This window comes from Triticum dicoccoides, chromosome 5A (assembly GCF_002162155.2).
Source record: "Triticum dicoccoides isolate Atlit2015 ecotype Zavitan chromosome 5A, WEW_v2.0, whole genome shotgun sequence".
NCBI lineage: Eukaryota > Viridiplantae > Streptophyta > Magnoliopsida > Poales > Poaceae > Triticum > Triticum dicoccoides.
Window position 1 is genome coordinate 611,206,247 of NC_041388.1, and position 18,760 is coordinate 611,225,006.

General features: G+C 44.6%; 2 long non-coding RNA genes across 2 annotated transcripts; both read right to left on the reverse strand.

Annotated features, from left to right (window-relative positions):
• Nucleotides 1–1,200: 1,200 nt before the first annotated feature.
• Nucleotides 1,201–2,195, reverse strand: LOC119298676. Its single transcript, XR_005145908.1, has 3 exons — nucleotides 2,088–2,195; nucleotides 1,881–1,950; nucleotides 1,201–1,251 (listed from the first exon to the last, which is right to left on the reverse strand). It is a non-coding gene; the product is annotated as an uncharacterized LOC119298676 (long non-coding RNA).
• A 6,183-nt stretch (nucleotides 2,196–8,378) lies between these two features.
• On the reverse strand, nucleotides 8,379–8,679 carry LOC119298081. The gene is made up of 3 exons (XR_005145798.1): nucleotides 8,617–8,679; nucleotides 8,483–8,533; nucleotides 8,379–8,392 (listed from the first exon to the last, which is right to left on the reverse strand). It is a non-coding gene; the product is annotated as an uncharacterized LOC119298081 (long non-coding RNA).
• Nucleotides 8,680–18,760: the final 10,081 nt, after the last annotated feature.

An 18,760-nucleotide genomic window follows, 5' to 3' on the forward strand; every position in this document is an offset into this window, starting at 1 on the left:
CCGGCTAGCCCCTAATCCAGGCAAAACTTCATATATTTGTCCGGAGTAAATAGCTTTGTTAGCCTGATATGCCTCTTCAGCATATGTACTGTACGATAGTCCAAGCCTGCATTTTAAACTAAATAGCAAGTGCAAAATATTTGTGTCAACCAATAATCTAACCATAATCATTTAAATTAATCTGGCCCATAAAGTACCTAGCAGCCAAATTATATGATCAACACACGCCCCCTGTTTTTGGTTCAATTGCATTGACCAAAAACAATATTATAATACCTCAGAATGATGTCGATAACTTTACCGGCTATATAAGTGCTCAATGTCCAAAGAGCACATTAGGCAATTATTTTTTCTTTAGGGCGATATTTGAAATAATATGTCGGCCAAATTTGCTTTGGGAGATACTTGGAATAATATACCGGCCACATTACCTCAAGCCTGATTGGTCATGCTAGAATAGTAGTTTTTTTTAATACTTTCCATTGGGAGCCTTTGGCAACTTCTCCTTCACAATGCGCTTCTCCCTCCATGTCGTCTTCTGCACCATTGATTTTTCTGGATCGAACAATGGCTTCTTCCCGGCTATCTCTTGCTTCATTTCAAACTAGATCGGCAACGCGCCTCGGCGCGAGGGTGCCGGTCACAGCGCTATGACCAAGCAGTGAATGATCAATTTAGTAGGAAATCAAGTTTAGCGCCGTATTTAAATAGGATAGGAAGAAGAAACATTCACATGTAATTGGAGCAAAGCACCGTTAAGTTCAACATCGCCATGAAACTATAAGGCAACATACAGTTTTGGGTGTTGCAAAAATTATTATTTAGCTCACACAAATTTACAAGCATCAAGGTTTCAAGGCTTTGCTGGATTAGAAAGATTACATGCTTTCTTTTATCTGATATTTTTTCATTCAAAACAATCATCCATGATCCAAAACCTGTAAATAACATCCACGTTCTTCGCCCATGCACATGATTGCATATCAAAATATTTTCTGTCAAGCGATGATCAGTGATTTTTTTACATAATAGGAATTAATAAACAATGAACTAAACCTACTTGAATGCTAAGATGTCTCTAACACCAACAGGTTAGAAAAGGATAATGTAATCATTTTTAAACACATCATGATGGCTCCATGTCCAGGAAAATCTTTGTGGCAGCAACAATACAGTAGAGGCAACAGAAAATAAAATAAAAAGGTTGTTCCTCCATTGATGTTCGTCATGGTGCCGAGGAACATTTCCATCCTGAGAAAAGACATCACAAACGAACGATTGGTAAGCAATGGAACATAAATGTATTGAATACAAGATGAGGCTTAGGATGATCAGTTAACTGGAAAAAATTCATTGTGTCATTGAGTCATTCATATATGGAGGGTTGTTCATTTATTTTGGAAAATGTCTTAAAAATATCACCACACCTGATCCATCATGCAAGCCCTTTTCAAATTTGTCTTAGGCAAAAGCTTCTAAGTTCGACAAACTATAAAGAAAAGAAACCACAAGATCTATCATGAACATGCTTTCATAACATATACTCACTCCGTAAACAAAATATAACTGTCCGCACAACGACTATTGGTTGACATACCGTTTTCGAGGATACGTCAACATCACGAAAATTCCATCTCGATCCAGTGAAAAACAAAATCGCAAGAAGAGAAAAGGACACAAACTGATAATCAGTATTGCTACATTTTATTTATCTACTTATTATATTATAATGCATTTTCCTCTTCCTTGACTATCCTACATGGGCTATGCGACTGTGGTGGTTTTCTAGGACAGGAACACGAAATGGGCACAAGGAAACATCTATCCAGAGAGATTCATTCAAATTATTGCTACTGTAAAGGGGAGTGCGCGAGGCATACCTGTGGTCACCATGTTTTGGGTGTGAGCTAGCGAGTGACCCAGTAAATCCAACACCCATGACTTGTAGACCTGCGAGTATTCTCGCCCATTTAATTAAATTTAGATCAAACACAGATGACATTATGTGCAAACTGTAAGCTCGTGTGCAGAATGATCCATAGATCCAGCGATATGAAGTTAGAGAAGACACACACAGAGCCACAGACCTGGTCCAGAAAGCTTCAGGGCACGGTTGAACATAGTCAGTGCCATGTCCTCTACTACCTGCTTGCCCCTGAACTGCAGGGGAAACTGGAAACCAAAAGCATGGTCGGTTAGTCAGTCTGATGAGTGCCTAGGGTGTGTCAAACGTGATGGCTCCAAAGGCCAAAGGAGTCCGAGAGTATGTGGGTGCGTTTACCTTGCCGAGTAGCTGTGCCATGGAGGCCCTGGAGTAGGGCACGACGATCTCCAGGAGCTGCCAGAAGCGTGAGGCACGGGGGTTCGCGCCTTGGCGCAAGGATGCCGGTCACAACATTTTTACAAAGCATGTAACAATTTGTTGGTAGGGACCCAAGTATAGCATGTGCAGACAACCAATTGTGTTAGAAGCAAAACATAATGAGACTGAAGATGACATCAGTTTATAAGGCAGAATCAAGCTCGGTGCTTTCATACGACCAGAGATAAAACACAGGACCATACATTACTTTGTATGACTAAGATAGGTATTAAAATCTAAAGTCTATACATGTCTTTTTTTTGCGATGGTATACATGTCTTTGTTCAGAGCACACCCTAACTAATAAGACCACCACATCTAGAATAAAAACAGTAAAGAATCCCAAGGCCAAAGCACACCCTGAACATTAACTTGCATATTGTTGGCAGCAAAAAGTAGAACTACCAAAATCAACCCAATAACTAATTAGGCCAAACACTATAGGAGGCAAACATGTTTATAGCTAACAATAGTTTGCATTCATAGGGACAGCCGATCTCTAACTTAGTACCCTATATTGTACAACCATGCATCTCATCTCAAAGACCATTCAGGTTTATTCATGTCATGCTTGAAATATATATATCTGTTACTACATGGATAAACATTGGTATGAGAGAGAAGAAATCTTTACATAAGAGACAGAAGAGTTCCTAACCAGACTAAATCAAGGACCAACAACGAACAATAAAGGATCAAGAAACAACTTATATGCAATAAAGTTATAAGTGAGAATAAATCTTTACACAAGACGGCTATAAACACTGGAGCATAAGTAAGCAACGCCTTTAAATACAAATAAAAAGGGTTTGATGTTCATTGCATAGTGGGCTCAGATTCGCCTTTCCTCGATCATATAACCTACCCCCATCATCTCTTATCACCAGATCAATCTGTTTATACAATGGAGCTGCCCTGGTTATCAATCAACAAGAATGACCATCCAAGGACAGATCAATAGGTATCACAGGATCAAAAAGGATTCTAGAGACAACAGGGAGGATCCAACTTGATACCCACAGGTACCTCGATTGCTCAAAGGCACACTTATTTCAGCCACAGTTAATCATCATCGCCCTAGCACGAACGCCACCGCCACAGACAAAGCAAAATGACAAGAATACCCTCGGCGGGGCACCAAAATAACGCGCGGTGGCACGAAACGGAGTGAAACTATTCATTCCAGCAGTGTTTGCCCCAGATCCAACGGCCCAGCCTTCTCCAGATCTTGATCGGACGGACGAAAACACATCAAGGGGAACGATCCAACGGCCGAGAATCACTGAGCTCTGAGGAGGCTTGTAGGAACATCCATCTCTTATTTCTTGATGTCACATACAGTAGCCAAAGCAGAGGAACAAGAGGAAGATGGAGCTCACCGAGGGAGGTTGTAGCCGAGGCAATACTCAGTGCGCGCCGGGGTTGCGCTTGAACGCCATCCAACCGGCGAGGAACCGCGTCGGAGTTGCGCCTTGCACCGTCCAGCCGACGAGCACAAACGCATCAAACAACCTGTGTAAAAGGCATCGCTGTTTATTAGAAACAATTATTTAGTAATTACTATTTAGCAAAATGGCTAATAGAAAAGACATACAAGTGCAAAGATCTCATGCTCCTGTCTTTTTTGAGAAAAGACACCCCGAGTCAATCACCTCACCTAGCGGTAGCACAAGAGCGAGCTTGTCCTTCTCTCCCATTCCTTCAGCGTCAATACTGCCGCCACCATAAATCCAAAACCAGAAGATGATAGCTCAATAATATAGTATGTGTGCCATGCCATGCTGTATAAACCTATAGGGAGCACATCAAACTCTCAAATATAATTTTTTGTACAACATCAGCAATAATAGTGTCAGTGAAAGCGACCAGAATGCCGATATTGCCGCACAACATTTTTAGACTGTTCTTGATTAGCTAGCATCTTCAGGTTAGCCAGGATTAAGTCTTGGTTTTGTAAAGCTTGCACACAAACAGAGAGCTTAACCCAGACAAATTAAAATTAATTCATGGAATGGAAGGATATGTACTAACCATTAGTTATCTAAAATCTAAAAAATGCTCAAGGTTTTTGTAGTAGTAAATGGAGCAAAATGGAAACATACATATGTACAAATCCAAGAACAACACCAAAAAACTGAAGGATTGATCCTTTCCGAATAACTTTGGAAGATGTAGGCATAGATTTAACCTTGGATATCTGGACCAACCTATGATAATTCACCTATCTAAATATATATGTCATCAAGCATTAACTACATGATTATCTGCCCAGGAAGTCCTGCACAGTGTATGGATTAAGAAACTAATGCTTGTGAACCTGATGCGCAGTGTATGGATTAAGCAACTAATTCGACCCTAGTGCACTTGGTTCAGAAACAGAGGTAACAAAAACAGAGGCATTTTAAGCACCACAATAAAATGCTAATCCCAACTAAACACACTGATGCACTTGGTTCAGAAACAGAGGTAACAAAAACAGGTGCACAAAAATGATAGTTCAGTAGATGATATATCAAAACTGAACTTTTGGCGATAGTTACAAAGTCAGACCAAACTTGTGGCCTGACAAGTGATAACTCAGCTAGAGCAAAGGACCGATTTGATCCTAGGCACAAGAACCAACAATCAACTAAATCATACCGAGTCTACAAGCAGTCCTATGCAGCAAGAAAAGCTTAACAGATTAATATATGTTATCCATGGTAATGTAATATGGCAGAATTGCACTCTCAACTACAACCCAAGCATGTCAGTGCAGCACCCAGCACTCACGGCGACATGGAAGTGCTCTCTGAACTACAACCCAGAATAAACACATGCAAAGTTTTCTCTAAATGTTAATATATGCATGCTTTGACAATTTTCTACCCAAACAAATAACTCAAAACCAACCCATGTGGATCTGGAACAACACATTTAAATCCTTATTAATAAGGGCAATCATTCTTAACAGTAATCCACAACTAAAAAACCAAGAAGAACCTTAGTGGATCTAGCAGGCACGAGTGATTAGCAAAAAGGGGAACCGGACCAACAGAGATAAACACATAAGAGTGAGAGAGACATGAGATCCTCACAATAGCACCATCATGTTCAGCGACTTGCATAGCTCTCACTACATCGACGCCTGTTGGTTTCCTGTATGGAGCAGCAGAAAAAGGGGATCAGAACCATGTGCGTATGGACGTCTTTGAGAGAGAGGAACCTGATGCATTACCTGCGCGCACGCAAACACGAGGACAATGGCCGCACAATGGGGAGCAGCGGTGTGAGCCTAAATAAGCAACACCTTTAAATCAAATAAAAAGGGTTCAGGGTCCAATGCATAGTGGGATCAGATTTGCCTTTCCTCAATCATATTACCTACCCCGTTATCTCTTATCACCAGATCAATCTGTTTATACAGTTGAGCTGCCCTGGTTATCACTCAACAAGAATGACCATCCAAGGACAAAACAACAGGTATCACAAGATCAAAAAGGATTCTAGAGACACGAGGGAGGATCCAACTTGATACCCACAGGTGCCTCGATTGCTCAAAGGCACACTTATTTCAGCCACGGTTAATCATCATCGCCCTAAAAAGAATGGCTTCCGACCGGCCGGCTACAGCCCCTCGGCAGGGCACTGGAATTACACGCGATGGCACGAACAAGAGATTGACGGCACACCAGCTCGAAGGACAATATCCGGCATCCCAACTGTCTGATATCTCAACGCAAATGCACTCTGTTCAGGAAAGAACCCTATCTGTGCACTAAACAATATAACTCGTTAAAAATGCACACAAACCCAGAAATGTAAAAACATAATGACCAAGAATTTTATGCCTACTCATGATATCAACAAATGCGACTTTGGTACATGTATTTCTTTGATCATTTTTCATTTGAATAATCACAATATTAAAATTGTGACGGTGCAGTTTGATTATAATCAAATCAATCAAATAGCTATGCAAGTATGATTTCTATCAACAAAGAGCAACATCACGCCAGTACTAAATTGCAGGATAGGTGCTTACCATATTTTCTATGATTCGCATGCATTTATTAGAATATATATGATGCATTTAGTTTGGTTTTTCAGCCGTCGCGGTCGAAAGCTTTAAACTTGACTTGTATTCTACAAAGTCACCACAAGAGGCAGAGCCGCTGGCAATGCCATGGCCACCACCAGTTTTACCCGCGGCATTGCGGGAGCGCCCGCGAGCAGCCGCGGATGAGGGGCTACCAACACATAGCCAAAAGGAAAAATGGCAGTCGACTATAAATAAATAATTTGTTTATTTTTATAGAAATGACGGCGGGGTAGACCTGAAAACAAGTGACCAAACTTCAACTTGAAGCAACAACACACAGAAGTAATTTTCATCGATTTGTTATAAAACTAACATGAATATGGGACTGATCCAAAGATCCCCTTCCTTCGAACCTAGCTGGACCATATAACATATCAAACTAACTATATAACGTTGCCCATGATCACCGGCCAACACAAAGGTCTCATCAGCGACACCTCATGTCCTTCACATATTTATCAAGACACATATATGAAGTAAAGTAGTAGTAATGTATAAGAGTGTGGATTTTTCATACCCTCATGTATAACTAGAAGAACATGAACTGGAGTTATATATTGATAGTTACCATGGATGGAGAACTGAAAATTTCTAACACTGCAAATATAAAATTGTCAACAATGATAATAAGCATGGAGAACTAAAATGTACTATCACTTCCATGTAGCTGAGAACCTAATATTGGCAGAATCCACACCATGTCTCAGGGTACAAGTAAAAGCTTGTCGTGCTTACCGAGAGGGAGGCATAATGGATCTTCTGTAAAGGCACCAACACAGGTACACATCACATAGGCTCCTGGAAAAAAAGAAATCATGCTTAACAATAACACAAGTGGGAATCAAGCTAACTAAGGATACATATTCTGTCTCCTAACACTAAAAATCGAGGAATGTAGAGAACTTCACTTATCACTGATGCAAAAGTCAAGTAGGATTACAATCTAGAAGTGAAGGCACGAAATTGAAAAGCCATCCATACCGGGCATAGGTGAGTTCAGGGCACTTGTCCACAGTCGGCATAACATTTTCCTCGGCGCAAGCATACAATTCTCCTGGTGTAGTAGCTACATGAAGTGAAACTCTCCTGGCAAAACAAAGTAAAATCTTATGACCAAATGTAATGGAAAATATAAACATTCATTGCAAAACTGGTCTGCCTTTTTAGATACTAAGAAAATTCGATAGCATATCAGGCCACTATAAGACTAATAAATAGTACCCTTTTCATGCACATCCATATCGTTCTTTGGGTTTCACTGCAGCAAGATTTATCAAAAAATCAGTGATAGAAAGGAACTGACGTTGTGGTGCATCATGCATCATAATGGCTACCAAAACCATGTCAATGCATTGCCAAGACTTACATAGAACTCAATTCATGGAAAGGGCATACAAGCTCAATATGTCAATACTATAAATCATGGAAGTCAAAACAAATTATAACACTAAAACAATCTGTAATTACACATCACGATGGTATAGAACCATGTCAATGCATTGCCAAGACTTACATAGAACTCAATTCATGGAAAGGGCATACAAGCTCAATATGTCAATACTATAAATCATGGAAGTCAGAACAAATTATAACACTAAAACAATCTGTAATTACACATCACGATGGTATAGTTGCTATTGCAAAAGCCGAGATAATCACTACACAGAGCCTAATTGAAACTGAAAATAACTGGAGAATTTAGTAAACAAAACAACACTGCAGAGTATCCAAATAATGATAAATTTCAAGTGTAAGGATCTTAACCCAGTATTCATTTTGAACCAGAGGAATACCCCATATACATACTTTACAATATAACAAAGAGCACATGAGTACCTTAACTTCCAAAAGATCCCAATATTTGGAACCTAGCCAAACCCTTCTCTCTCTCCCATCAAGTCCAAGCAAGGCAGCACAAAAGGCCACAGAAAAGTGGCCATCTTTGGAACCTAGCCCAACCCTTATCTCTCTCCCATCGAGTCCAAGCAAGGCAGCACAAAAGGCCATAGAGAAGTGGCCAGCTTTGGAACCTAGCCAACCTAGCCAGACCATTGACCCAAAAAATCCAAATACTTGGAATCTAGCCAAACCTGAGAGCACAAAAGGCTCTGTGGCCATCTTTGGAACCTAGCCAGACCTGAGAGAAATCCCAATACTTGGAATATAGCCAAACCTGAGAGCACAAAAGGCCCCCATCTTTCGACTATGGTCTGAATCCAACAACATCTACATACAGAGAAGACAAATAACCTACAAGCCCAGGACTACAAACAAACAAGATCAGAGAGGGATAGGTGGTGAGGAGTGGAGGCACCAAATCGAAACCAAAGTGTAAACGGTGGCTCAGATCTACGGCTTGGCGCCACTGGAAGCCGCGACGACCCCCCTGCCAAGCGGTCCCCTGAGAGCCTGCCACCGCATCCGGCGACGCCGCGGCGGCTTCCTGAACACGGGCCTCCAAGCCAGCGGCATCGCAACGCGGCGTGGCATCAGCGGGAGGGCTGGCTCCGCGATGAGGGATCTGCCGCCGCCGCGCGGGGGCACGAGTCTGCTCCAAGGTCCAGGCCTCCTTATCGAGTGGCCGCGGTCCCTGGTGGTGCGGTCATCGGCCACGGCGAGCGGGGCGGGACGACGGGGCTGCGGTCATCGGCCACGGCCACGGCGAGCGGGACGAGCGGGGCAGGCGAGACGACGGGGCGGTACGAGGGGGCCGGGCGAGGCTGCGGGGCATCGGCCACTGCGAGCGGGACATGCGAGGCGGGACGGCAGGGCAGGGTGGGCGAGGCGGCGGGGCGGGGCAGGGCGGGCGAGCGGGGCGGGACGGGCGAGGGAGGGGGCGCGAGTGCGGGGAGAGGAGGAGGCTAGGGTTCACCAGGGGAGCCGGCCCTTTTATACCCCCACCACGCGAAATGACCAAAATGCCCTAGTGGGGGCATGATATTTACATTTTGTTGCCATTACTATTCATTCCAGCAGTAACTTATTTTGATCCGACGGTCCAGATTCCTGCAGATCTTGATCCAACGGACGAAAACGCATCAAGCCACCCGATCCAACGGTCGAGAATCGCAATCGCTGAGGAGGCTTGTGCATCCATCCTTCTCTTATTTCTGGATGCTCGTAGTCGCTCGACATGCCGTTTTTGAGTGTGTGTGAGTCCCGTTGGACACCATCGTTGTCTTGGTCTAGTCTCTGGTGCAGCTGACTTAATTCTGTTGCCCCCCGAGTCTTTTGGCAGGTACTGACGTACTGTTCCTCCTGGGATGAATATTCTATCTTTAGCTGACAAACCTTCTTGCTGATTAGAATTATGTCCGCATACATTGCTGGAATCCCAACGTGTGCATGTGTTGCTGTACTTCAAACCCATTGGAGGCAAACTCTTGGACGTTCCTGGGCCACAATTTCTCATAACTAAATTAGCATATGAACTTGCCGATTTATACTGTTGACTAGTATGTGAGGATACAACATATTCCTTGTCTGACCGTGCATGCGCATCATGCCCAGAATTAGTTTTCTCTTCAAATTGATTAGATTGGCCGGCTTGCCGCAACTTCATGACATTACTTTTCTCCTCTGTACCAACAACTTCTGTTGAGACACTGCTTGTTTCTGTACAATTGACAACACCTTCATCTGACTGGTGTTCTGCTATTTTCAGACCATGAGCAGCATCTAAATCATCTACACCTTTTCCGGGTTTAGGATCGGCACGTTTCACCGGCATCCATATGCGCTTGTAGTCGCCCTTATAGTTGTTGCGCTCTGCACTGCGTACCGGTGATCGACCTCCTCGAATCTCGATGGCGTTATGTGATCTAGCCTCCTCATTGAAACAAGCCTGTTTCTCATGTACGTTTGATCTGTACATAGGCATTGGCGGGATCCATCCTGGCTGAAAATAACCTGCTGGCCCTGTAGGATATGGCGCCCAAGGATTAAACCCCCATGGAGGAAACTGCGGATACATAGGAGGTGCACAACTCCAATATGTCGGCTCCATTGCAAAATACGGCTGTTGGTCATATGCACTTCCTTGCCATTGCTCATGACTGCGAGGTCCAGAAGGAGATCTTGGACGCTTATTACCTCCGAGCCGATTAAACACATTGCTGGTCTTGTCTGAGGTATATTTTTTCAGCAACATGCTAACTGTCGGCTTTGGCCTTGGAGCTTGTCTCCTCCCTCCTTGACTTTCCACACTCCTATTTCTAGATTTTTGGCTTGATCATCCTTGGAGGAGCACTGTTATCAACAATGTTTTTCTCTCTTGCGGATTCGGTCTGATCGGACCGAATAAGCATTTTTTTACTCTCAAGCTCGACTACAATGATAGGAAAAGGGTCGCTGTCAAGCTTCATCTTAGAACCTTCTGTAAACTTCAATCGTCCTTCATTGATGGCCGATTGCACCTGTCGACGAAACACGTTACAATCATTAGTAGCATGAGAAAAAGAATTGTGCCACTTACAATAAGCTCTTCTTCCCAACTCTTCTGGAGGTGGAATTATATGACCCTCCCTCACTCTAATTAATTTATTTTGTAGTAACATATCAAAAATTCTGTCATACTTACTAACATCAAAAGTGTATTTAGTTTCATCTCTTCTAGCAGGTGTGGGTTTCAAAGCAAAACATGCAAAGGGTTTTGACTTTGGCGCTGGAATCCATTCGGCTACACATATATTAACATCAACTTTACTAGCCGAATTACTATATAATCGAAGGCATTACCTACATGATTATCCTCCTCATTATCTTCAAACCGACTATATTGTTTAATCCCCTTAGTCTGGTTTTCTTGCGCCAAAGCCTTCTCCAAACTTGATTAACATCTAAAAATTCTTGCCCTTCTAGTTTATCCTTAATATGAGCGAGAAGACCCGAAAAGGCAAGATCGGCTAAATCCTTTTCGGCTATGGTCAAGCTGAAACATTGGTTTTTTACATCCCTAAACCTCTTAATATAATCATGAACATGCTCATTATATTTCTGCCTAACCATAGTTAAATCTGAAAGCCGAAGTTCTGTTTCACCGTTATAAAAGTACTCATGAAATTTTTGCTCCAATTGTGCCCATGTTGAAATAGAATTAGGAGCAAGCGATGTAAACCAAGTAAATGCAATACCGGACAAAGACAACGGAAATAATTTAATCCTATAAACATCCGATGTGCTGATATCACAACATTGGGCTAAAAATTGTCCGATATGCTCGAAAGTGGATCTACCATCTTCCCCTGTAAACCTAACAAAGTCAGGAATTCTAAAATCGCGAGGATAAGCCGTCGAATCAAAGTAATCATATATGCACGTGCTTTACCCTTAGGTTCTAAACCGAACTCTCTTAGTATACTAGTAAGCTTATCCTTAAAACTATCATTCGGCTGTAGTGAACTAGTTTGTGGAGCAGATGGAACGCTAGCACGTGATGGAAACTCCGGCAAAGAAATTTGAGCTTGTGATGCTTGCAACGGAGACCCATTAAAATATGAACCGGGTACCGGCCCGCACGGAATCTCGGTACCGACAGTCAACAGCGATGCTGTACTATATTCTACAGTTGGATAAAAAAGTTGTTGCAAAGTAGAATTAGAACTAGCACTTCGGTTATTGTTGTTGTGATTTTGTGGAACCGAAGTTGAGACAGTAGGAGCAGCTACGCTAGGCATAAAATTATTAGCCGAACTGCACACATAGTTCCGGCCACCTTGATCGCTATTTAAAGGAACATTGGGCTGCACCACGTTATTAACTGATGCACCCTGTGTATGAATATTACTAGGAAAGTTAATGAATCCTATATTTTGCAGCGGCATCAGCTTTTCCTCAGAATATCCATCATTGATTTGTAGCACTAACGACTGAACATGACTAGGTAAATTATTTTCAAGATCTTTATGAAGCTGCTCCTTAAATTCTTCAATTCTATTAGTTAATGATTGAGTAATTGTGTGTGTCGTAGTTTTCACATCAGAATCATACTTGGTAGCTACTCACACATCAATTAGATGAGAAATTTTTTCGGTTGACCTTTTTACCTCGGTGTTGATCGAATCTGAAGGGTTCGGCACATGTACCTTCTTGACGACGCCGATCCTTGTCTTGCGGTATCCAGTCAACTTCAAATTTAGTCGCTCAGCCATCTCTTTCTTAAGCTCTTGTTCAATCTCGCGCCGATCATCTTCTGATAGATCATCGAGGGTGACAGCGATGACGTTCTCCGGGTGGATGTCGCTCCTGTTCCTGGACTCGGTACTCATCATGTGCTTCTTCTTCTTTCCGGTCCCCAGCGGAGTCGCCAATTGTGTTGGCACGCGAAATCGCCGTGCAACACTACGATAATTATCGTGCTTTCGTGACGACGAACGATTGCTTTCCAGGCAAAGCAACAAAGATCCCTCGCTTTCGCGGAGGAGAACCGGCCGCTTTTCAGCGCAAAACAGCAAAGATTACCAAACCCTAGGGCTGCTAGGGCTCGGCAGGTGAGAAGAACGATAGAGAAAAAGACATATGTGAAAAAGTAATGTATTTGTTGATAGATTGATTGATGGGGGTTTTCCAATCGGCCGTGACCTTATATATAAGGCACGCTGGACTTTGACGTATACAAGGAAGTACTTGGCGTATACAAATAAAACTATAAAATCTAAACCGATTAGAATCTAATCAGGTCATCCTTTGGGCTACCATGTATAGTACTTGACGTGTTAAATCAGCCATCTAACCTGCATGGTGACCTCTCCTGGCCATATGCTCTCCTTGCCTTATCAATAATAAATTATTCCGGCCATGTCGCTATCACACCAGATAATTATGATTAATAATTCTTTTTGTGTTGTTGCACTTTCACGTCCATGACCTGATCGCTCATGCCCAAGACTTGTCCCGGCTAGCCCCTAATCCAGGCAAAACTTCATATATTTGTCCGGAGTAAATAGCTTTGTTAGCCTGATATGCCTCTTCAGCATATATACTGTACTATGGTCCAAGCCTGCATTTTAAACTAAATAGCAAGTGCAAAATATTTGTGTCAGCCAATAATCTAACCATAGTCATTTAAATTAATCTGGCCCATAAAGTACCTAGCAGCCAAATTATATCATCAACACACGGTCCCTTGAGCAGAGTTTCTCTTTGTTAACCAGCAGAGGCGAGCCATGGCAACAAACATCGACTCTCCACGAGGCCATAGCAGCGGCTGAAACAGGCGGGTCACAGCAGGGCCTATTCCGGGCAGCTCAAGGCGGAAGTGGTCAGCCGATGCCGACCCGGCTTGCTGCGGGAGTGGAAGCCAAGAACAACGGCGGCTCGGGGCCAGCCGATGGAGATCAGTCAACTTGCTCGCGGAATCGCGCGGGGACATGCTGCAGCGGCAGGTTGATATTAGGCTGCCTGGAGATAACGCGAGACGGAGACGGCTCCAGGCGACACCGTCGTGGCAATTTGATGCGTCGGCAGAGGCCGCAACTGCGGAACGGCGCGGGGGTGACCGGCGGCTCAGCACGGCAGGATGATGCGGCGGCAGCCGCGTAGGTGACGACGGCGGCCGATGGCGGGGCCGTGGAGACGGCGGTTCAAGATCGACCATAGCGGTTCGGCGGAGGCGAGACGCGACGGCGCGCGGGAGCCTGGCGCGGCGGCTCATCGTGAACCGCGGAGGCGACAGTAGCAGAGGCAGGCTTGGTATGGAGCGAGCAGCAGGGCGCATCGACGCGAGGTGAAGGCAGCTTGAGCAGGCGGGCGCGTAACCTGCGGTCAGTAGAGGAACGAAGGGCTGGTCCGGCGATTCTGCGTGAGACGGCAGCGGAGGAGCGGAGACCCGGGGCACCCGGTCTGGTGACTCAATGCGGGACAGCGACTGCTCGGAGCGGTGGAGCAACTCACAGGCGTGGCCGTGGAGGAATCCGAATCCAATCCACTTCCGGGTCCTTGGCTCGGTCGCTGTCAGTTTGGCTATCCATCTTCGTATCTTTCTGGTCACGGCCTCCCCCATTTTTTTGGTCAACTCAATGCTTGACATGATAGAGAAAGGTAGTATACTAGAACTCCGATTGGATGTTTAACACGAGTTGTACTAGTTGCTGCCTCTGAAACTTGACCTTGGACATGAACGCTGGAGACTGGACATCTGTTAGACTCGACTTCGTAGGCAGTGCAGTAGCCGAAACGCAAACTCTGATCTGACTCGACGGAACGCCCAGATGCGTGCGAGGGCGCACGTAATCCTAATCTCTCATCTTGAACGAATCTCGAAAATGCCGGCTCCTAAAATCAATCATGACTTTGATCACAAAACAATAAATTTACTAGCTGTGCCCATGGTTGTCTCATGGCGGGTTATGCTGTATGGTTGTAATTGATTGACCTTTTTAACCGATGAAATCGCCAGCTTCTTGATCCCTTGACTAGATCCCTTCAAAAACTCAACATCACCATGCGCGAGCCCCACGATGGGCGCCAACTGTCGTGGATTTGTCACGCTAGATGTCTTAGTGTAAGGACTTAGTCGTGAAGCCAACACATTTATGTGGTAGCTTGAGGGGGGTTGAACGGGATGAGAGACGCGAGGCTTTTACCCAGGTTCGGCCCCTCATGGTGGAGGTAAAAGCCTACATCCTGCTTCATTGATATTGATGACGATGATCACGATTACAAAGGTGCTCTATCTCGAGAGCTATTGACTTGTCTGTCTAAACCTAACTTGTGAAACTCGTCTCTCTTGGGGTGCCCTGCCCCTCCTTATATATGTTGAAGGGGCGGCTTACATGACTAGTCCTATTAGGATTAGGATTACTCTATTAGAACTGGAGTCCTAGTCTTGCTTCCTTTGTAAGGGATATTCCCTATACCTTATCTCTTAAGCCGGCCCACCATAACACGAGCTGGCCTTCCTTGAACTGCCTACTGGGCCTCTGGGTCTTGTCGCTCCTCTGACCCACCTGCCGGGTTGCCAATGAGTCACCAGGCCCAGCCGGGTAATCAGTTAGTGGAGAGATCCGGGCGGGTCACTTCGTGAGTCGCCAAGTTAGGGCGGGTTACTAGTGAGTCTCCAAGTCCGCCCAGGTCATACTTCCGGCCGGGTCATACCACGGGGTATATCCCCGACAATCTCCTAGATAGATCTTGCGTGATCGTAGGTAATTTTTTGAAATACTGCTGTCGGTGTCAAAACCGGCGGATCTCGGATAGGGGGTCCCGAACTGTGCGTCTAAGGCCGATGGTAACAGGAGGCAAGGGACACGATATTTTACCCAGGTTCGGGCCCTCTTGATGAAGGTAAAACCCTACGTCCTGCTCGATTGTTCTTGATGATATGAGTATTACAAGAGTTGATCTACCACGAGATCAGAGAGGCGAAGCCCTAGAAGCTAGCCTATGGTATGATTGTATGTATATATCTATCGACTAGCCTGGCCTCGGTTTATATAATGCACCAGAGGCCTAGGATAACAAGAGTCCTAGCCGAATACGCCGGTGGGGAGGAGTCCTTGTCTTGATCACCAAGTCTTGTGGAATCTTCCATGTATGCGGTAGCTGTCCGAACTGGCCCATGACTATACGGCCATGGGGGTCCTTGGTCCAATCTAACAGATCGGGAGATGATGTGGTGAGTACCCCCTAGTCCAGGACACCGTCAGTAGCCCCCTGAACCGGTCTTCAAGTTAGGGACGCTCCTCGATTCTTCCGAACTGTTCTTCATCTTCGGTTGTCGGTCTTGAAAACTGGTTCAATAAATCTTCTCATCTTCAATCTTGAGGATCGCCGAAGTGCATCCGAAGAGTTTACACGTCGGGTATCCAAGGAGCCCCTTTAAGTTTTCAGCCTTTATCAATGCCTTGTTATTTTTATGCCACACCTCGGGTTTTGAAGTTGTTCCCGGGAAGCAGTGTCCTCTTGTGTCCGAGCTCCAACACCGGACTGCATTCGAGGTATCTTTTGCAGCCGAGCACCAATGCCGGACTGCTTCCGAGCTCCAACACCAAAATGTATCCGAGCTCCAACGCCGGACTGTGTCCAAGCTCCAACACCAAAATGTATCTGAGCTCCAACGCCGGACTATATCCAAGATGTCATAGATCATCTTGGTACAAAAAAGTTGAAGGAATTTAGCTGAGCTTAATGCCGGAAATGCCCTCTATGGAGCCAGCCGCTAGCGCCCGAGCTTTATGCCGGATTGCTTCCGAGGTGGTGCACCACCCCGACTGTGGGCCGATTTTTTATCAATATTTTTTTATTGGTGCAATTTATTCTCTGCCGAGATATATAGCCAGTAGCCCTCAAGGTGTGTATCGGTCTAAAACCCGAGATGCACCTGAAGGATGACGTAAGACCGCTGATCCCAGTAGCCGCTGAGACTCAGGTTGATTTGCAAAATTGGCCAGAGGATCAAGTCCTAGCTCGGTAGAATACTTCGGGACACAAAAAGCGGCGTGCTTAATCCTTGGGACTCAGGTTGGGTGCGGCCGACCAACCTGAGGATCAAAATCTCCTCGGAAACCATATTACACTTAAAAAATTCTGCATTGAACAGGCAATGCAGTAGCCCCCGAGACACTGGTCGGGTGGCAACACCAGATCAGGGGATCGATGTGGCCCTTTAATATTTGTAAATAATAAGCCCGAAGCCCAGTAGCCCCCGAGCCTTAATGCGGGCATGGGTGGCCGAATTTAGGATCGATATCCATAGTAAAATCACAAATTATGTGTAATGACTCTATGTATCCAAGTACTTTACATCCTTAATGCTCATATCCGCATTGTACAAAACTTTGTTGACCGACCATCGGCTTCCACCTCCTCGGCTAGTAGCCGAGGAGTGTTTGTCCTACTTTATAAAGCCTTTATGAGGGCAAAGATTTACGACAAACAAGGCAATCTGGCCATATGGTTTTATAAACAAAGGTACGCGGAGAGATATGTTATATTACTGTTTAACATAAGAAATGTCTTCCAAAGAAAATAGTCCTGCTATAGGTTCCTTTCTTTGGGTTGTCATGCTAAGCATGATCATGAAACCTCAGCTCTAATGTAAGAGCAAAATATTGAGGATTTAGTTTGGGAGGCCAGTTAATAGCCCCCGGTAGTGTTCGGCGACAGTCGAGGTCAAGCCGTAAACACTTCGGCCATTGTTATGAATGGCCCATCATTTAACACCATCATCGGATTGTTGACCGGTTTACGCTTATTGTGACAGTCAGTTTTCGGCTTTCTCCACTGAGGTGCTTAACCATGTGAGCTGGAAGCACAATCGCAGTGGTTCTCCCTTTGCACACCTAGCCGAACAAAGCGGAACGTAGGAGGCAAGCGCAAGAGCCGGGCAACCCAACTATTGACCGAAGACACAATTCGAAACCAATGCATATATAGTGAGATCCGAGAATTTTTTTGCCGAATCTATAAAGGTGTCCGGCATTGCACTGCGAGACTTGTGCTGGAAATACACAAATAGTTTAAAAGTGCCAAAAAGCTTGGAAAACCAAAAAACGTCAGTAAAAACATGACATCCGAACAAGATCAAGTGTTCGGTGCCAATCCGAAAATTGGAAGAGAAAGAAAAAATTGTGCTTCTGTCGTGTTTTGACAACGACCAAGAAGAAAACACATTTACAGCTCATATATAAATTTTAAGAGCCCCCAAGTGACTTGGGTAAGAATTTTATTTATAATGATTGTATGTACCAAAGTACTTATATCATATTTGTGTTCACCCGAACTTTAAACGCGTCTTAACCGACCGTCGGTTTCTCCCTCTTCGGCCAAGGGCCGAAAAGTGTCATTTACTCCGCCTGTCGAGAGTATCGACGGTGTTTCCGATGACCAGGCAATCAGGCCATAAGGCTGTATGATACGTCTCCAACGTATCTATAATTTTTGATTGCTCCATGCTATATTATCTACTGTTTTGGACTATATTGGGCTTTATTTTCCACTTTTATATTATTTTTGGGACTAACCTATTAACCGGAGGCCCAGCCCAGAATTGCTGTTTTTTGCCTATTTTAGTGTTTCGAAGAAACGAAATATCAAACGGAGTCCAAATGGAATGAAACCTTCGGGAACGTGATTTTCTCACCGAACGTGATCCAGGAGACTTGGATCCTACGCCAAGGCATCGAAGAGGCGGTCACGAGGGTGGGGGCGCCCCCCTAGGGCGCGCCCCCTGCCTCATGGGCCCCTTGGTGCTCCTCCGACGTACTTCTTCCTCCTATATATACCTACGCACCCCCAAACGATCAGAACAGGAGTCAAAAACCTAATTCCACCGCTGCAACTTTCTATATCCACGAGATCCCATCTTGGGGCCTGTTCCG